The sequence below is a fragment of the Phacochoerus africanus genome, chromosome 3 (genome assembly GCF_016906955.1).
Source record: "Phacochoerus africanus isolate WHEZ1 chromosome 3, ROS_Pafr_v1, whole genome shotgun sequence".
Lineage (NCBI taxonomy): Eukaryota > Metazoa > Chordata > Mammalia > Artiodactyla > Suidae > Phacochoerus > Phacochoerus africanus.
Window position 1 is genome coordinate 137,562,737 of NC_062546.1, and position 18,458 is coordinate 137,581,194.

The 18,458-nt window shown below is 36.2% G+C and overlaps 1 long non-coding RNA gene across 1 annotated transcript in view; it reads left to right on the plus strand.

Moving 5' to 3' along the window:
* LOC125122212 (uncharacterized) overlaps window positions 1-9,995 on the plus strand; it is a 34,323-nt gene extending 24,328 nt beyond the window's left edge. Inside the window, exon 3 of the long non-coding RNA XR_007133730.1 lies at window positions 9,913-9,995. This is a non-coding gene — a long non-coding RNA (uncharacterized LOC125122212). The remainder of the gene's footprint in view (window positions 1-9,912) is intronic.
* The last annotated feature ends 8,463 nt before the right edge of the window (window positions 9,996-18,458 follow it).

Consider the following 18,458-nt stretch of genomic DNA (forward strand, 5'->3'; position numbering starts at 1 on the left):
TTAATAGATGAATAAACTGTTGTTAAGTACTTTGCCCATAGTCACAAAAGAAAGATGAAAACATAAAAAAAAGATGTCAACCTCTATTTTTGTTTTGTTTTGTTTTGTTTGTAATCTAGAGCCTAAACACTTTTTATTTCATTACCGTGCAGCTAATATTTCTCTTGAACTGCACTGAATCTTAATTTCTCTACTCATATTTTTAAAAATCTTCATTCAGGGTTTATTCATTATTCACTTTACGGTTAAAAATCACTTAATTAGTAAGTCATCTATCATAAAGTCTATCTATAGATATGCTTCTGCAACAAAATTTCCTCATGTACTATCTAGACTAAATCCCTCTTTTCTTCATCCACATGTTATACTTGACATTAGCACAATGTGTTCCTTGATGTTACACACAGACTGATTTGGGGCCAGATTAACTACATAATTTTATATACTCCATTTCTCTGCTACTACATGCAATGTTTCTAAAATGTGGAGAAATCTATAAACACATTAAATACTAACTAGGGGCTGGGCTCTTTCTACAGGGAAATTTCAGTGAGGCTCCTTACATCTTACAGTGGCAGAGAAGATAAAGACATGTTCTTATGTAACATATTTGTGATTGTTTCTCAGTTTCTTTTTTTCTTTTTTTTTTCTTTTTTTGGTCTTTTTTAGGGCCGTACCCACAACATATGGAGGTTCTCAGGCTAAGGGTTGAATTGGAGCTATAGCTGCTGGCCTATACCACAGCCACAGCAGTGTGGCATCTGAGCCATGTCTGCGACACAGCTCATGGCAATTGCCTACACCACAGCTCATGGCAATCCCAGATCCCAGACCCACTGAGCAAGGCCAGGCATCGAACCCAGATCCTTATGGATACTAGTCAGGTTCATTAACCACTGAGCCATGATGAGAACTCCTCAGTTTGTTTTAAGAGGATGAAAGTTGTCAGGATACCTCCAGCAATCCTTCAAGACTTTATTTGGAAATTCTTACCCTGTGGGATTGTAACTATGGGACTTCCATGAGGGAGAATGCCTATCAAAATAATAAGGTAGATACTACAGGCTGCTTCATTAACTGAAAATCCAGGGACAAATGCTGTAAAGATCTTCCTCTTTTATTTCTGTCAGTGGATACTGCTTTTTCTTTTTTTAGGTTTGATTTCTATTTTCTGCAGCTGAACATGAAAGTACACTGACTAACACAGACTGCAATTTAGCTGTGTTCCTAAAACCATCTGTAAAAATTTGTGTATTTCCTGGGAAACTGGTCAATTCTAACAGCAATTCTCTATTTTTTCTGTGAAATGAAAGAGCCCTGCAATCAATTTTATATTTAAAAGTTGGGGAGTTCCCGTTGTGGGTCAGTGGTTAATGAATCCAACTTGGAACCATGAAGTTTCGGGTTCAATCCCTGTCCTTGCTCAGTGGGTTAGGGATCTGGCGTTGCCGTGAGCTGTGGTGTAGGTTGCAGATGAGGCTCGGATCTGGCGTTGCTGTGGCTCTGGCATAGGCTGGCAGCTAAAGCTCCGATTAGACCCCTAGCCTGGGAACCTCCATATGCTGTGGGTGCGGCCCTAGAAAAAGACAAAAAAAGAAGTTAGTTTCTCTGAAAAAAAAATGTGGACACAATGTCCAAAAACTATTCTGTGCTTCAAAATTGGTTTCCCTGAATAATTCTCTTTTATGCAGACACATATATTTTTAGGTGAAGTTATAAATATCATATCACAGAATTTGTTTAATGTAAGGAAGATTTGTTCCTTCTTTTCTATTTATTTATTTATTCAGTCATTTATTTATATCAGTATAGACTCATAGATATTCATTTTATTCTTTGGGTTATAATCTAATACTGTCATTAATTTTTATTGCTTAAATTATTCCAACTTTGATCATTGAAAGTTCTTTCAGGTTGGTTCTTATGTCCTTCTGACATGACTATGCCTATCTTTTTTTCTTTCCATTTCTTACTTTTCATTACTATAAGATGCTTGAGATTCATCTTGTATTTACCCTGCCCTAATCCTTTTTTTTTTTCTTTTTAGGGCTACACTCACAGCATATGGAGGTTCCCAGGTTAGGGGTCTAATCGGAGCTGTAGCTGCCAGCCTACACCAGAGCCACAGCAACACAGGATCCGAGTAGTGTCTGTGACCTACACCACAGCTCATGGCAATGCTGGATCCTTAACCCACTGATCAAGGCCAGGGATTGAACCCGCGATCTCATGGTTCCTAGTCAGATTCATTTCCACTGAGCCACAATGGGAACTCCATGCCCTAATCCTTTAATCAGCCATTTCTCAAGTAGGTTTTAATACAAGCCATTTACTGAAATGGGAAAGACTAGAGTAAGAGGAGAAAGCCTGGATGTGTTACCCTTCTTCCTTCTTTCCTTCCTTCCCTCCTGCCTTTCTTTCATTTAGTCATTATTATTTTTTGACATGTTAATTTTGAAAAGCTTATTAGCCATTTAAGTGGAGCTGTAGAGTTGAGTAGGCAGTAGGTATACGAATCTAAAGCTTAGAGAAGAGGTTCAGACTGCATATATAAATTTGGGATTCAGGGAGTTCCCGTCGTGGCGCAGTGGTTAACGAATCCGACTAGGAACTATGAGGTTGCGGGTTCAGTCCCTGCCCTTGCTCAGTGGGTTAAGGATCCGACGTTGGTGTGAGCTGTGGTGTAGGTTGCAGACGCGGCTCGGATCCCCCGTTGCTGTGGCTCTGGCGTAGGCCAGTGGCTACAGCTCCGATTCAACCCCTGGCCTGGGAACCTCCATGTGCCGCGGGAGCGGCCCAAGAAATAGCAACAACAACAAAAAAAGACAAAAAAGACAAAAAAAAATTTGGGATTCACAAATAAGTGGTGGTATATAGACATAGGACTGGATCTGCTCTCCAGGAAAGGGCCAGATAGAAAAGTCTTAGACCTCAATCCATGAAAGGATTTAGAGTTTAGAAAGAATGGAAGAAATCAGGCAAGGAGGTTGAGGAAAGGCAGCAAATAAGTTAGGAGAACAGCCTACCTCATGTGTGGTATCCTATAAGCCAAGTAAAGAAATAGTTCAAGACGGAAAATGTGACCATCGAAGTCAGACTCCCTTGAGATATTAAGGAAGATAAGGGCTGAAAATTTACCATTGGATTTGGTAATATTCAAGTTCACTGATGACCTTGATAATTACTATTTCAGTGGAGCTGTGAAAATGAAGCCTAATTTTGGAGAGTTCAATATAGAATTATATCTGAGAGATGGAAAGAGCCTAATTTTGGAGAGTTCAATATAGAATTATATCTGAGAGATGGAAAGTGCCTTCTTTTGGGAAGTGGCTACAAAATGGAGTGGAGAAATAAGGTGATAGTGAGGTGAAAAAACAGATGTAAAAAGAATTTATTTTTAAATTGGGAGACATTACAACACATTTGAAGGCAAGTGAGAATAATCCAGTAAAGTAGGGGGTGGGGGAAATGATAGTGCAGGAGAGAGAGAGGATCATTAAAATAGCAAAGATCTGGAGTTCCCGTCGTGGCGCAGTGGCTAACGAATCCGACTAGGAACCATGAGGTTGCGGATTTGGTCCCTGCCCTTGCTCAGTGGGTTAACGATCCGGCGTTGCCGTGAGCTGTGGTGTAGGTTGCAGACGCGGCTCGGATCCCGCGTTGCTGTGGCTCTGGCGTAGGCCGGTGGCTACAGCTCCGATTCGACCCCCTAGCCTGGGAACCTCCATATGCCCTGGGAGCGGCCCAAGAAATAGCAACAACAACAACAATAACAACAACAAAAAGACAAAAAAAAAAATAGCAAAGATCTAAAGTTGAGGAGAGGAGCTTAAGAAGGGGATGACCTTAGATGGGAAAAAGAGCAGTTTCTCCATTGTAACAGTATCGAAGCCTGACTATATGGGGTACAGATATCAGGAGCATACAGAATATAGAGGTAAGAAGAGGAGGTTGAATTGGAGTTCTTTCAACTTTTTCAGAAATAGTACCATAAATTGAGAGGGAAAAAATGTAAAGAAATGCTGGAATATTGAAAAGAAGTAAAGATACCCCTTTTCATGGTATCACAGAGTTGAAGTATGAATAAATAAAACAAATGCGATAAGATTGTCAGACACTACTGGGGACCCACTTGAAATTTGTGGTCATATATAAATAATTTGCCAGTAATGCATTATCCTACATTTTCTTTAGTCATGATCATCTGTTCAGCTACTAGGGGCAGGTTCATAGTAGGAAGAAAGATGAATTTAACCAGGCGATATATTTTTTGCCACACTGATTTGAAGGAGATAGAAAAAGGCCTTCAAGTTGAGTCTGTATGAAAGGGAGAAACTATAATGATGAGTAATGGCCCCCAAATTTGATAACTGGGGAAATGTGAACATGAGTGGTATGAGAGAAAAATGTGTAGAGATCAAGAAACTTTTATTGGTGAAGTGTATGATCTAAACAATTTGGAGACTTTTGTTGCAAAGATTCTTTAAGCCTATAATCTACTGATACTATTTGCTCTTGTGATGGGAGAACTTGAAACACCTTTTCAGTCTCTTTTATGATAATCTGTCTAGTCAGGTTTGCATCTCTTCTTGGGTCAGTCTTGTTAATTTACAGTTTTCTGAGAATTTTTATTTAAGTTTTTAAATTTTTACCTAATTTTTTACCCATATTTTCTTACAGTTCTTGCAGATTCCTAATAATTACACTTACGTCTTTTCTCATACCTTTAAATAGAGACCCATCTGAACCATTTTAGAGAAGTGGTTGCACACTTTACCACACAACTGATTGAGTGGAAGAATTCCATGGTGACTATCTGATATATAAATAGCCTAACTAGGATTGATTTAATTTGTTTTGATAATTCTTGTCCACTATACTGAAATAGAACAACTAAGTGCTATTATCATTTTAATTTTTTTTAGGCATGTGATGTTAATCATTATAGTGCAACACATGTTAGGAAAAAATGGAAATTCATTTTTTTGTTGTTTGTTAAAGAGTGGATTAAGGGCTGCATATATTTTGATGACTGCACTTTAGCAGGTGTATAAAAGCACAAAATTGGAGTAGTATTGTTACTTAAGAAATAATTCTAAATAAAATCAATGTGATTGTCAGGGGCATTTTATTCTCTCTCTCTTTTTTTTTTTTTTTCATTTTATTCTCTTAAAAACATAGGCCAAACTGTACATGGCAGATTGGCTTTCCTACTAGATTTCTTTGCCCTAAGCCCTTTGCTTCTGTTAGAAAGTTGTCCTTCAGAGTGAATGATGCTTCTGTGTGTTGCAGGCATATTAATTATGAAATGTTGTGTTTTGAGATGTAATTGCAAATGCATGCTTGCACTGAGCTTACAAGTCATATTATCATCTTATAAACATTGAACAGCAAATTCGTGTTTCTTCACTGTTTTTATAGAATATTACCTTTTGACATACTGAAACCATGATATGAGTTAGGCTTCCAGACATAAATGAGTGATCAGCTTGGGGGTCTAAAACTCCATGGTCCTTGAAGGATCAGTTTTATTCTCAAAATCCAAGAAAGATTTTTTTAAAGATGGGAACAAATTGAGTGTTTTAAACAAGTTATATTTTGTTATAGCTAATCATTGAATCACCCACTAAAAACAACACAGGCTGATTTTAGAGCTCAGTCAAGGCTACCACTGAGATGTGACCTTCAGTGACCTTAGTGAAGTCTAGCCTGGCTATTGATTAAAACATACCAGCAAAAGCTTTGTGCCTCACTGACCTGCTAAAGGTGCCCTTTAGAGAAAACATTGACAAATGTGGGAGAGTGCCTTGACCCTCAATTGCCAATCTGGATGGCTACTTGGATTTGTAGAATGATTTGCAGTAATGTGCATGGGTGTCCAGGAAGCCACAGGACCTGGGACTAGGAGGGAGGTGGTCACCTTTCTCTCAAGACCTTCAATATTGCAGGAATTTCTAAAATTGATAACTCGTTCTCAGAGAATTTCTCACTTAAACTCCAGATATTAGAGAAGACCAGAATATGAACTATAAGTGTTAGGCACACATTTTAAAATGATAATATAGGTTTTTGTGAATTTTGTTTTCCACAGAACTCATAATCAAAAACTGAGGCTTTTTAAATGAGTACGACAAAAGATTTGTGAGGACAAATGATGTTACATTTACATTAGTACACACATTCCAGATCTTCCATAAATGTCAGCCTCCTTGAATTTTTTTTTTAATAGTACCTGAGATAGTTATATGTACTCACAAGTCAGTCCCACATGTCACCTGTCACAGCTAAGGCCACCCATGGGACTGCAATCCCACTGAAGCAGTGGTCTAACAGGCTAGTTTGGGGAAGTCCTACTCAAGGCATGATCACCTTGTTGATAAGATTTCAGGAAAATGGCAGTTCCCACTGATCTTGTATAAACCACCAGTGATGTGCCCATGGCTTGTAAAGGAAGACTGGCAGCCCCTAGATCTTCCTGAGGTATACTATCTAGGCATTATTCCTCTACAAATTGCCTGGTTCTCAAAGAGAGTGCTATTTTGATAGATCTTAATCTATCAACTCTTTTTTTTTTTTTGTCTTTTCTAGGGCTGCAGCATGTGGAGGTTCCCAGGCTGGAGGTCTGTTGGAGGTGTAGCTGCTGGCTTATGCCACAGCCACAGCAGCGTAGGATCCGAACCTTATCTATGACCTACACCACAGCTCACGGCAATGCCGGATCCTTAACCCACTGAGTGAGGCCAGGGATCGAACCCACAGCCTCATGGTTCCTAGTCAGATTCATTAACCACTGAGCCACGACGGGAACTCCCTCCACAACTCTTTACATTCTCTCCATTGCATGTGAACACACCTTCTTGTCCAGTATCCCACAGGCAATGACCCCAAGTCACATCCACAGGGCCCAGGTGCTCAATTGGAATTTTTTCCAGCATCAACTACTGCACCTTTTCTGCAGAACTGGCATCGATTCTCACATCTCCAGTACTTGGAACTTTTCATTGAAGCTGACTTTTTCTTTCAGAATTATTTCTCCTTTGTGTTAAACTCCCTCCCAGGGAATCAACTGACCTCAGATAGGGTCAATTCTATCCATCAGATATATTTGTATATCCTTGACTTCAAACATATCAGAATTTGAGTCCCTTTTTTTCCATCACCAAGGGTACCTTGGCCTCTGTCTAAGTTATAGATTAATTACAGGGATGTAAATTTAGATCAATAGATTTTTTTTCAATGTTTTTCTCAATAGATTACCTTAAATGCCTAAAGAAAGTCTTTTACTTATTTGATTGTAAAATATACTTACATTGGTTTTTTTTTTTTTTTTTCCTTTTCTTGAGCCGCTCCCACGGCACATGGAGGTTCCCAGGCTAGGGCTCCAATTGGAGCTGTAGCCGCCAGCCTACGCCAGAGCCACAGCAACGTGGGATCCGAGCCATGTCTGCAACCTACACCACAGCTCACGGCAATGCCAGATCCTTAACCCACTGAGCAAGGCCAGGGACCGAACCCGCAACCTCATGGTTCCTAGTCGGATTCGTTAACCACTGCACCACGACGGGAACTCCTACATTTTAAATTTCAGTTTTAACAATTGGTAATAAAAAAAATACTCTCTTCCTTTAGAGTTAACTACATGTTGCAAATACATAGCAGTCTTTTTTCTTATTTATAAAATTGAGAACTGATCTAGATAAATAGAAGTTTCCCTACTTTTTTGCCTCTTGATTTGTTGTCTTTAAGTTTCCCCACTTTTCTATAGCAGAAAAAAATTTATTTGGGGGATAAAATCTTAAATGATATCTCAGTATGTAAAAATAACATTTAAATAGTATGGGATTTATTTTCACTAATAAGAAAATTGGAGTTGAGATTATGAATGACATTTATAGATAAATTGAACTCAGTATCTAATTTATTTTTAGTATTTGGTTTTAATTACAAATAAGTTTTCTTGTTTTTGTATTTTTGTCTTTTTAGGGCCATACCCGCAGCAATATGGATGTTCCCAGGCTAAGAGTTGCATTGGAGCTGCAGCTGCTGGCCTACGCCATAGCCACAGCAATGCTAGATTCAAGCCACGTCTGTGACCTACACCACAGATCATGGCAACACAGCTCATGGCAACGGATCCTTAACCCACTGAGTGAGATCAGGGATCGAACCCACATCTTCATAGATACTGGTTGGGTTCATTACCATTGAGCCACAACAGGAATTCCTAATTGCAAATAAGTTTTAAAGTCTGTATTCAGTGGATACATTATCAGCAAGTTGAGACCTGTTATCATGCTTGTTAGTTTTTAATTGTTTGACATCTCAGAATACATATCATTCATTAACAGAGAAGACAGACAAAATTATTTTCCAAAGTATTCTTCAAAATGAGTGCAGCAGGTATTCAAGTTATTGCCTTAGTGGTCTTTAGTATGTCATCATTTGAGTGCATAATGTTCTCAACAGGATTTTAAGATATTTTAAATTATACTTAAAATTGAATTTTCAACCTTTCCAAAATTTCTCAAGCTTTGCTGCTAAATCTGGGCTTCCTCAGAACCAGACTGGATTCAATAACTATTAGATGTGTAATACTAATCACAATTCGATAACACCATGCTACTGTTGTCAGTACTGCAAATATTCTAGTTTGTTCTAAATCCATATTACCATGCATATCAACGTAAATAGACATAAAGTTTAAATGGAATAGAGGGCCCTGAGACGCAGGTGTCTGAGACAGTTTTTTTCCTTAAAGATTTCTGATGTTTTGTGCTTGTTTAAGTGATCATCATAAGTTGCTTGCTCAGTCTCTTTCTTCATTCAAGGAATGCATTTGTAGGATTTCTACATTAGCTATTTTTATTGGGTAAAATCAGCGATAGTTCATTCTGGCTGTTGTGGAAACACGGTAAATGGACTATACTTCATGAGTTTCTCTAACATTTTTAAAGAAAATTTTTACACTCGTATATGAATTAATGGTTTACCTTATATTAAAATGGAAATTTTATTTTTTAGAAAAAGTGATTATATACATTTTAGTCTGGGAAAATAAAAGCATGTAATTACTGCTAGAATTTTATCATCTCTTTAAATTATTGTGTTAATCATTTGAATTGTGACACTAGTTTATTTATTTATTTTTGCTTTTTTGACACTAATTTTAAAAACAAGATTTTTCTTAAATCATGTTTACTTTGAAGAATACTTTGTTTAAACTGTTTTCTTAAAGCCTAAGTTATCTTAAAACCTGAATATATGAGTACTTGTGTTAACTTTATAATTAGTTTTCTTTAAGAAAATAAAAGAAACAAAATAAATACTCCTTTTTTATTTTTGTTTGTTTTCTTTTTGGCTGTACCCATGGGATGCGGAAGTTCCTAGGCCAGGGACTAAACCTTCATCACAGCAGTGACTCAAGCCGCACGATGACTATGCCAGATACTTAACTCGCTGTGCCACCTGGGAACTTCCTATTAATTGTAATTTTCATCAACTCTCCACTGTAATATTTTGGTTGATTTTCCTATTTTTGTATGTGTGTCTTAAGATTATGAATCTCCTGGAGACTAAAAAGTTATTTAAATCTAGAGTAGTGCTGATTAGTAAGATAAAATGCATTTTCACTTCTTGTCCATAGTAAGAGTTGTTGATTGAATGACAGGTAAATAAATGAATAAATGTACATGAATGATTAGAAATTTACTTCATTCTTGTAATATGGATACTCTTTTTGCACTAATTTATGTATGGTATGATCATGCAGTTCTAAATTTAATGCCTTATTTATATTCCAAGATTCCTATTGATTTTCCTCTGTGTCACATTACACTTACATCTTGTAGTCAGCTTTACTCTTTGAAAATATAACCTTATGTAACATATTGAAACATATTTTCTTTTTTTAAGGAAAAAATAAGGAGATATCAACAGACTGAAAAGATGTTTTCAGAGGCCTAGAGTCTTCAGGAAGATACTGGAGTTCATGAGATCTCAAGGTTAGTAGACATTACTATTTTCATGCTTTTACACATCTGGGATATAACTTTCTCACTGTTCCCTGTTGTTATGGCTAATGTGTAATTGGATAATAAAGAAAAACTGATCTTGTATAAAGCATATTTTTAACAAAATCTCTTCAGTGTTTTTAGAAATTCATTTATACCAGAAATGTATTATTTCATTCAACTGGGATGGTTACAAGAAAATATTGTTTTAGTGGAGAATACATTGGTTATTAAATTTTTCTTCGCTTTTTTAAAGGGTAGTACTGTTAGCATGAAAATGAATATTAGACATTCCTATAAAATTCTATTTTTGATTTGTGTCTTTGGTTACAACAAACACACATATACACACATAGTTTAGAAGGATAGTTGATCAACAATCCCATTCTCTGACTTTTCCTGGTACAGGAAAAGAAATTTTACTTTTGTTGGAAAATGTGACCTCGATAAAATAACAGCTACTATGAATGAGCAAAAAAAGATATTTGAGTAGCTTTTCTAAGTTGTTTAGTGTCATAAGTCTAGAAAAGAAAAGCAAAATAAGCCTACTCTTATTAAATGGCTTATTATAATAATATATGTAAAATGTTCATTTGGAAGTTTGAGTTATAGTATAGGTAAAAATGTTTCGTTCTGATGGGATAGCTTGAGAATGTGGGTGATTTCTGACTCCTTTATATTGTGGGACCCAATATCATAATTTATAATTCTAAATGAAATGTATAAACCTCTTATTTATTTGTAATTATTTGTGGTGTTTATTTACATTTATTGAGGTAACATTACATTATATAAGTTGCACATGTACATTATATTTTTACTTCTGTATATACTACAGCATGCTCACCATTAAAAATTTAGTTTCTATCTTTTATCATATAGTTGACCCTTCTTATCCATCGCCCACCCTACCCCCAACCCCTTCCTTTCTAGTAACCACTATTTTGTTCTCAGTAATGATCTTTTATTTTGATTGCCTTGGTTAGGCTTGCTTTCAATATCTACTTTTCTTTACTCATCCAAGGATATATTCATTCAGAATTTATTTAGGACTTACATATGCGAGACAGTGGGCTGAATATTGCTTTGGTTATTTCAAAATAAGTAAGATTTGGTTCTTGTTCTTAAGAATTGCCTGACTAACATGTTACTCAAAATAATTTTAATATTAATGCAAGCAACACATAAGTAAAAGACAGGCTAGATTTTAAAGGAGACATAATGAATTCTGAAATGCAATGGGAATTATTTTGGGATTATTCATATTTCCACATTATGGCTTTTATTAGACTACAATACTGAGAGTTTATAATAATGAGAGTGGTGCTCCTTTACAACACACACCCAAATGACCCTTTATTAAAGTAGCTCTTTAAAGAAGTAATACAAGATTCTAAGAAAGTCTCTTATTTGTCACAATTGCAAGTGTAATGTAATAGAAAATAGTTATGCAAACATCTATGAAAAGAACAAAGGTGAGCATTACCTACTTGGTGTTTTTAATTCCTGAACAGGCAACTTCTTACTAGAGAATTAAAAAATTTCCCCAGTGACCTAGAAAGGCATGTAGATTTGCAATGCTTGTAATGTAGGTTTGAATGCTATAAACCCCTAAGGAATCCATATGCAAATACCTAGGTGAGGAAAGAGATTTGCAGTGGAGTGGGAGTTCACACTGCTTGAAATGGAATTGCACAGCACTATGCTTCTCACAAAAAGCTTTTAAAAAGGTACTATAGTAAGACATTAAAGTAAGTCAAGTAATTAAAAATAGTAAACATCCTTTTGAAAAGTCAGTGTTCTTAATTGCTCTGCTAAAGTGGTTAAATTAATTTATATAACCACAATCATTCAACAAATATTTATCAATTGCCCACCATGTGCATGGGGGTGACAATGGTAAATAAAATACACCAATATCCTCGCCTCAGTGGAAATTACATTCTAAAAGTTGGAAATATAAAACCAATAAAAAAATGAAGTTAATTACATGTTACGTTAGATGGTAACAGTGCTATGAGAAAAACAGGCAAAGAACACAGAATGTAAGGAGGGATGGAATTTTTAAAGAGCCTAATAACCTTGTACTACATAATATATACAAAGGAGATAGGTATCACTTGTTTTTAGTTGGCACTATGGTCCATATAGTGCCAACTAAAAACAAATACAGTGAAATGTAACATTTCCTAAGGTAAATATCATTAATGTATGAAAAATAACTAGTATGTATCTCAGTTTCATCAGAAAGAAAAGACATTTTTAAATGATAATACATTTAAATACATGAAATATTGTCAAAAAGTTTGTGATAAAGAAATATAAAATTGAATGCAGATTTGTCCATTCACTTACTAAAAGGTAAAGACTATTACTTTCCATCTGTGTATGGGGGAAAATCAATCCATTTTTTGAAATTGAATATATATCATAAATCTAATAAAGATCTCTATGACAATACATATAGATGATACATGATGCTAGAAGCCTCTATATAATTTTCTTTTTGTTGTTTTATCATCAGTCTTATTTTAGAAGAGTACTAAGTCCTGGGATTGAAAATGAAAGGGAATTTTTTAAACACCACTCCATTCATATAGTACACTAATTTTTTAAAGGGTATATGTCTTTCTTTGTACATTTGATTTATTAGAAGATACATGAGTATTTGGAAATTAAAATAAATCAATCTATTTGTGATCACCAACCAGTGAGTCATCAGGTTTCTTTTGATGGTAATCTGTATGGAATTTTTCTATTAAACATAGGTGCTGAGCACAGAATTCTAGAGATGTCTACAGCCCAGAAAATCCTACCAATTTTTTGTCATCTGTGCTATAGATGAACTCATCACATAAATTGATGTTATCTTGAAAGTCAGTCAGCCTTGACTTTACTGGGTAAAAATGAAGAGTTTAGCCAATTTAGTATGCAGAAAAGTAGTTAGATCAATTTTTTATTGTTAATAAGTCAATGTGAAAGGAATATCTAGCCATCTAAATAAAATTTAGATTAAGAAGTTTCAAAACCTACTAAATATTATACTTCCTTCAGTCATCCAAAAGACAGGTATTATAAACACAATATCATCTAAAGGAAATAAATGCCGAGTATCAAAGTAGTAAAAGAAGTGCAAAGTAAAGGTTGCGATTATTTGAGATTAATATATATTTTCTAAGGCAGAGAATATATATTACATGTTGTATTATAGACAGAAAAGATGGTCAGCTCTGTGAAGGTGACCAAGAAGAGGCAACCAATGCAGCAGTATTGTTTGTTTTAAGAAAAAAAATGAGAGGATGCAGAAGGCTAGTGGAAGATTATGGAGAAAAAAGACTTATGCATTGTCACCGTGTCAGAGATAAATTCCTTCCAAACCAACATTAATGTCTGTTGCCTTCATCTGGAGACTTTGAAAGAAAGAACTAGAAATTGGCTTAAGGGTAACTGAAATATGACTTTTCAAAAGCAAATAGAGTAGTTCCTGTTGTGGCTCAGCAGGATAAGAACCCAACTAGTATCCATAGGATGTGGGTTTGAACCCTAGCCCCACTTAGTGGGCTAAGGATCTGGTGTTGCCACGAGCTGTGGTACAGGTCACAGATGAATCTGGGGTTACCGTGGCTGTGGCATAGACTGGCAGCTGCAGCTCTGATATGACCCCTAGCCCAGGAACTTCCATATGCCACAGGTGCAGCCCTAAAGAGAAAAAAAAAAAAAAGCAAATAGAAAATAACATATACTTAATCATATATTTGCTTTACAAAAACTAAACCGAAGAATATTTTGCAGATTTGCACCACAAATCCAGTTCCCCAAGTATTCGTCCAAATAATGACTTTTCCATCCTCTCACAAACCACCACACACAAATATACAACTTTGTGGCATGCCCATGCTCGGGGTGGTTCCTACTTCTCCACCTTTCTTCAATGGTTCTCCAGATGATTTCTTACCAATCTTATTTTTCATTTTATAAATAATTTATCTAATCCAGGTTTCTCAACCTCAGTACTCCTGACCTTTTGATGGGATAACTTTTGTGGAGGGAGTGTCCTGTGCACTGTAGGATGTCTAGCAGTATCCTTGGCACTAGTCACCAGTACTACTCCACCCTCCAAGCTGTGAAAACCAAAAATGTTGCCAGATGTTGCCTATTGTCCCCTTGTGACAAAATTACCCTGGGATGAGAACCACTGATAAACTCCTAACCTCCACAACTTCAATAAATATCTAGTCCATATCAACAAAAAAATCTCCTAAACACCTATATCATTTTGTTTTCAATTAAAACTCAACTGAGACTCTTTATAATTAATTTTTTTTTTTTATTTTCCCACTGTACAGCAAGGGGGTCAGGTTATCCTTACATATATACATTACAATTACATTTTTTCCCCCACCCTTTCTTCTGTTGCAACATGAGTATCTAGACAAAGTTCTCAATGCTACTCAGCAGGATCTCCTTGTAAATCTATTCTAAGTTGTGTCTGATAAGCCCAAGCTCCCGATCCCTCCTACTCCCTCCCCCTCCCATCAGGCAGCCACAAGTCTCTTCTCCAAGTCCATGATTTTCTTTTCTGAGGAGATGTTCATTTGTGCTGGATATTAGATTCCAGTCATAAGTGATATCATCTGGTATTTGTCTTTGTCTTTCTGGCTCATTTCACTCAGTATGAGATTCTCTAGTTCCATCCATGTTGCTGCAAATGGCATTATGTCATTCTTTTTATGGCTGAGTAGTATTCCATTGTGTATATATACCACCTCTTCCGAATCCAATCCTCTGTTGATGGACATTTGGGTTGTTTCCATGTCCTGGCTATTGTGAATAGTGCTGCAATGAGCATGCGGGTGCACGTGTCTCTTTTAAGTAGAGTTTTGTCCAGATAGATGCCCAAGAGTGGGATTGGGGGGTCATATGGAAGTTCTATGTATAGATGTCTAAGGTATGTCCAAACTGTTCTCCATAGTGGCTGTACCAGTTGACATTCCCACCAACAGTGTAGGAGGGTTCCCTTTTCTCCACAGCCCCTTCAGCACTGTTCTTTGTGGATTTATTGATGATGGCCATTCTGACCGGTGTGAGGTGGTATCTCATGGTAGTTTTGATTTGCATTTCTCTTATAACCAGTGATGTTGAGCATTTTTTCATGTGTTTGTTGGCCATCTGTATCAACTGAGACTCTTTAAACCTTGCTTGTTTAGAGTGAAACTCACTTCTGGCCATTTGTATGTTTTTAATTTCTTTTTATTTGCTTACACGTGGCTTTGCATCTAAAATGTGTCTAATGAAATAATGAGTGAATATAAGTGAGAAAATTAGGGAAGAGGAAAAATAAGGGAAAAATACAAGATTAAGTAAGGAGTTAGGTTTTAAGTTACAAATGAAAAAATCCTTTTCCTCTCACTTTTTTTTTTTCTTTAAATTCATGGATCTTTCTGTGTTCTCCAAATCTTACTTGATATTTGGCTTAAACACCAGCAGCTTACCCTCCATATTTCTACAGCCTGTCCTTTTTACACTGTACATGCAAACCTGAATCTGTATAGGACCTCTTTTCTTACATGCAAGGCACGTGAGTGTTACAGGAGCAAATGAGACCACTCTGCAGATAGATGGTTTTCTAATCTGAGTTAGCCCTTTAGCAGCAGCATTCACTAATTCCTTTCACTCTGACAGTGGTCTGCCACTATTTCAAAAGTTTATCACCCCATTCAAGCTGCATAGTCTCTCGCCTTCACTCTCAGAGCACTTGCTATTTTGACAAGAAAATTAAGGTCATTGTGTGGAAATTACTTCTGCACCTTTACAGTTCCCTCCAGCACCAAACAGTGACATCTATCAACATTCTTTCTTTCCTCCAATCTTAAGGGATCAGGAGTTTTCTTCCTACTATTCAAGGCAAAGCCTATATTGATTTTATTCCCTATCACTGAGGCTTTTGCTATTAATTTCCTTTATGCCTTTTATCTTCAACTTTCCTTCTTTGCTGGCCCTTTTTCTTCAATGTGGACATGCTCTTCAAACTTCTATCCAAAAAAGTAAATCAACAAACAAAAGCAAACTGACCTCTCTCTTCACTAAATTTCACCGCCAGCACTATCCAATTTCTCTGCTCTCTGATTCATTCAAACTCTCCATAGCAGCACTCCACATTCATTATCTCCAACTTCCAAGATTCAGTCACTCCTCAGCTCAGTGCAATCTGATTTCTAACCCCATTTAACAGAGCATGCTCTCTCTAAAGGCTCAGGTGACCTGCAGCCCTTATCTGGACTGGTTCTCTCAGGGGTATCTGACACAGTTAACTTCGTTTTTCTTCTTTCACTCCCTGGGCTGTTGTGACACTCCTCCTTGGTTTGCCTCACATCTTAGACCCTTTTATAAAGTCCCCTTTCCCAGGCTCTTCTTTCTCTGTTTTTTTTTTTTTTTTTTCACAGAGTCAGGAATTACAACTCAAAAACTGATAGGTGACCATAGGTAATATAATGAGTGAAAAACAGCTCATTGAAAACAATAAACACTGTAGAGGCCAAACAACATGCCCACAGAAGGTCTTGATATTTTATGGCTTACTGCTCAGATAATAGCACTTCCTAGAGATCTATCCTCAGCTTATTGCTCATTCACCATCCTGGCTCTCCTGATCAAGCAAAGCTACCTTATGACTTTATTAATAGAACAGATGGCAGTGATTTCAACCCAGTTCTTCAGTTAAACTACAGAATTGCCTACTCTATACATACGTATGTGTACAGGATATCAATGCCTAGCAAGGAAAAAAAAAATAATCATAGCAATGGAATGCAATACAAACTCCCCAAAATATACACTATATAATGTGATCATAAAATGCAACAAAGAAATAATCTTAAGTAAGTGGGAAGTCCTTCTAATGAAAGGCTGTTAACAACCCCAAGTACACATTGGTGTCTGATAAAGAAGGCATTTTGAATGGGGAGAAGCAAGGAAAGACAGTGGCTTACTTAGTAGAAGGTACTAGAACAATTCTTTAACTATTTGTGGAAAAAATAAGGTGTGATCTATACATCATATTATATTGAAGTAAATTGTAGATAAATATTTAAAATATTTTTAAATTAAAATTTTTAATTTAAAATAAAACTTAATTTTTAAATTTTTTAATTTAAAATTACTTTAAATCTTTAAAAATATTTTAAATTATTATTGTACATTCAGTAAATTCAGTAGCTTGCAGATATGTATGTGCTTTTGGTTTAGGAAAGCAATTAATGCAAGAAAGCAAAGAAAAATGAAAAATTATTCATTTTTATATTTATGAACAGTAAAATTCACTCTTCTTTGTGTACAGTTTCATGAGATTTGACAATTGTGTAGTCATGCAACCTTTACCACAATCAAGGTATAGAATATTTCCATCACCCCCAAAATTTCTTTGAGTTGCCCCTTGTCAGCTCCTCCTCACCCTAATCCCTGGCAACTGATTGCTATAGTTTTGCCTTTACCCAAATATCATATCAATGCAAACACTCAGAATGTAGTCTTTTGCATCTGACCTCTTTCCCTTAATTATATTGTATTTGAGATAGATTTATGCTATTGCATGTTTTAATAGTTTGTTCCTTATTATTAAGTAATATTCCATTGTATACATGTATTACAGATTGTCTATCCATTCACCTGTTAAAAGACTTTTGGATTTAGTTTTTAATTTTTTTTTTTTTGTCTTTTGCCATTTCTTGGGCCGATCCCAAGGCATATGGAGGTTTCCAGGCTAGGGGTCGAATCAGAGCTGTAGCCCCCGGCCTACGCCAAAGCCACAGCAACGTAGAATCCGAGCTGCGTCTGCAACCTACATCACAGTTCATGGCAACGCCGGATCCTTAACTCACTGAGAAAGGCCAGGGATCGAACCCACAACCTCATGGGTACCTAGTCGAATTCGTTAACCACTGAGCCACGACGGGAACTCCCAGTTTTTGATGTTTTGAATAAAGCTGCTGTAAAGATCCAAGTTGAATTTTTTGTGAGAACCTAAGTTTTCATTTATCATGGGTAAATGCCCTGGTGGTGTTGTGTGTCACAAGTTAAATATATGTTTAAACTTTCTAAGACACTATAAAAATATATTCCAAAATGGCTTATACCATTTTGCATTTCCATCAGCAATGTATGAGCATTCACATTGTTCCCCACCCTTCCCAGCATTTGGTATTGTTAGTTTTTATTTATTTACTTATTTATTTTTAATTTTAGCCATTCTTATTGTCATTATGGGTTTTAACTTGCATGTCCTTAATAAATAATAATATTGAGTATTTTTACCTATACTTACTTATATAGCACTCCCTAAAGACCCATCCTCAGCTTGCTGCTCAGGGTTTTGTGAAGGGTTCAAATATTTTGTCCCATTTTTTTAGAAAAGAATTATTTAGAGCCATTTTTAGGTTCACAGCAAAACTG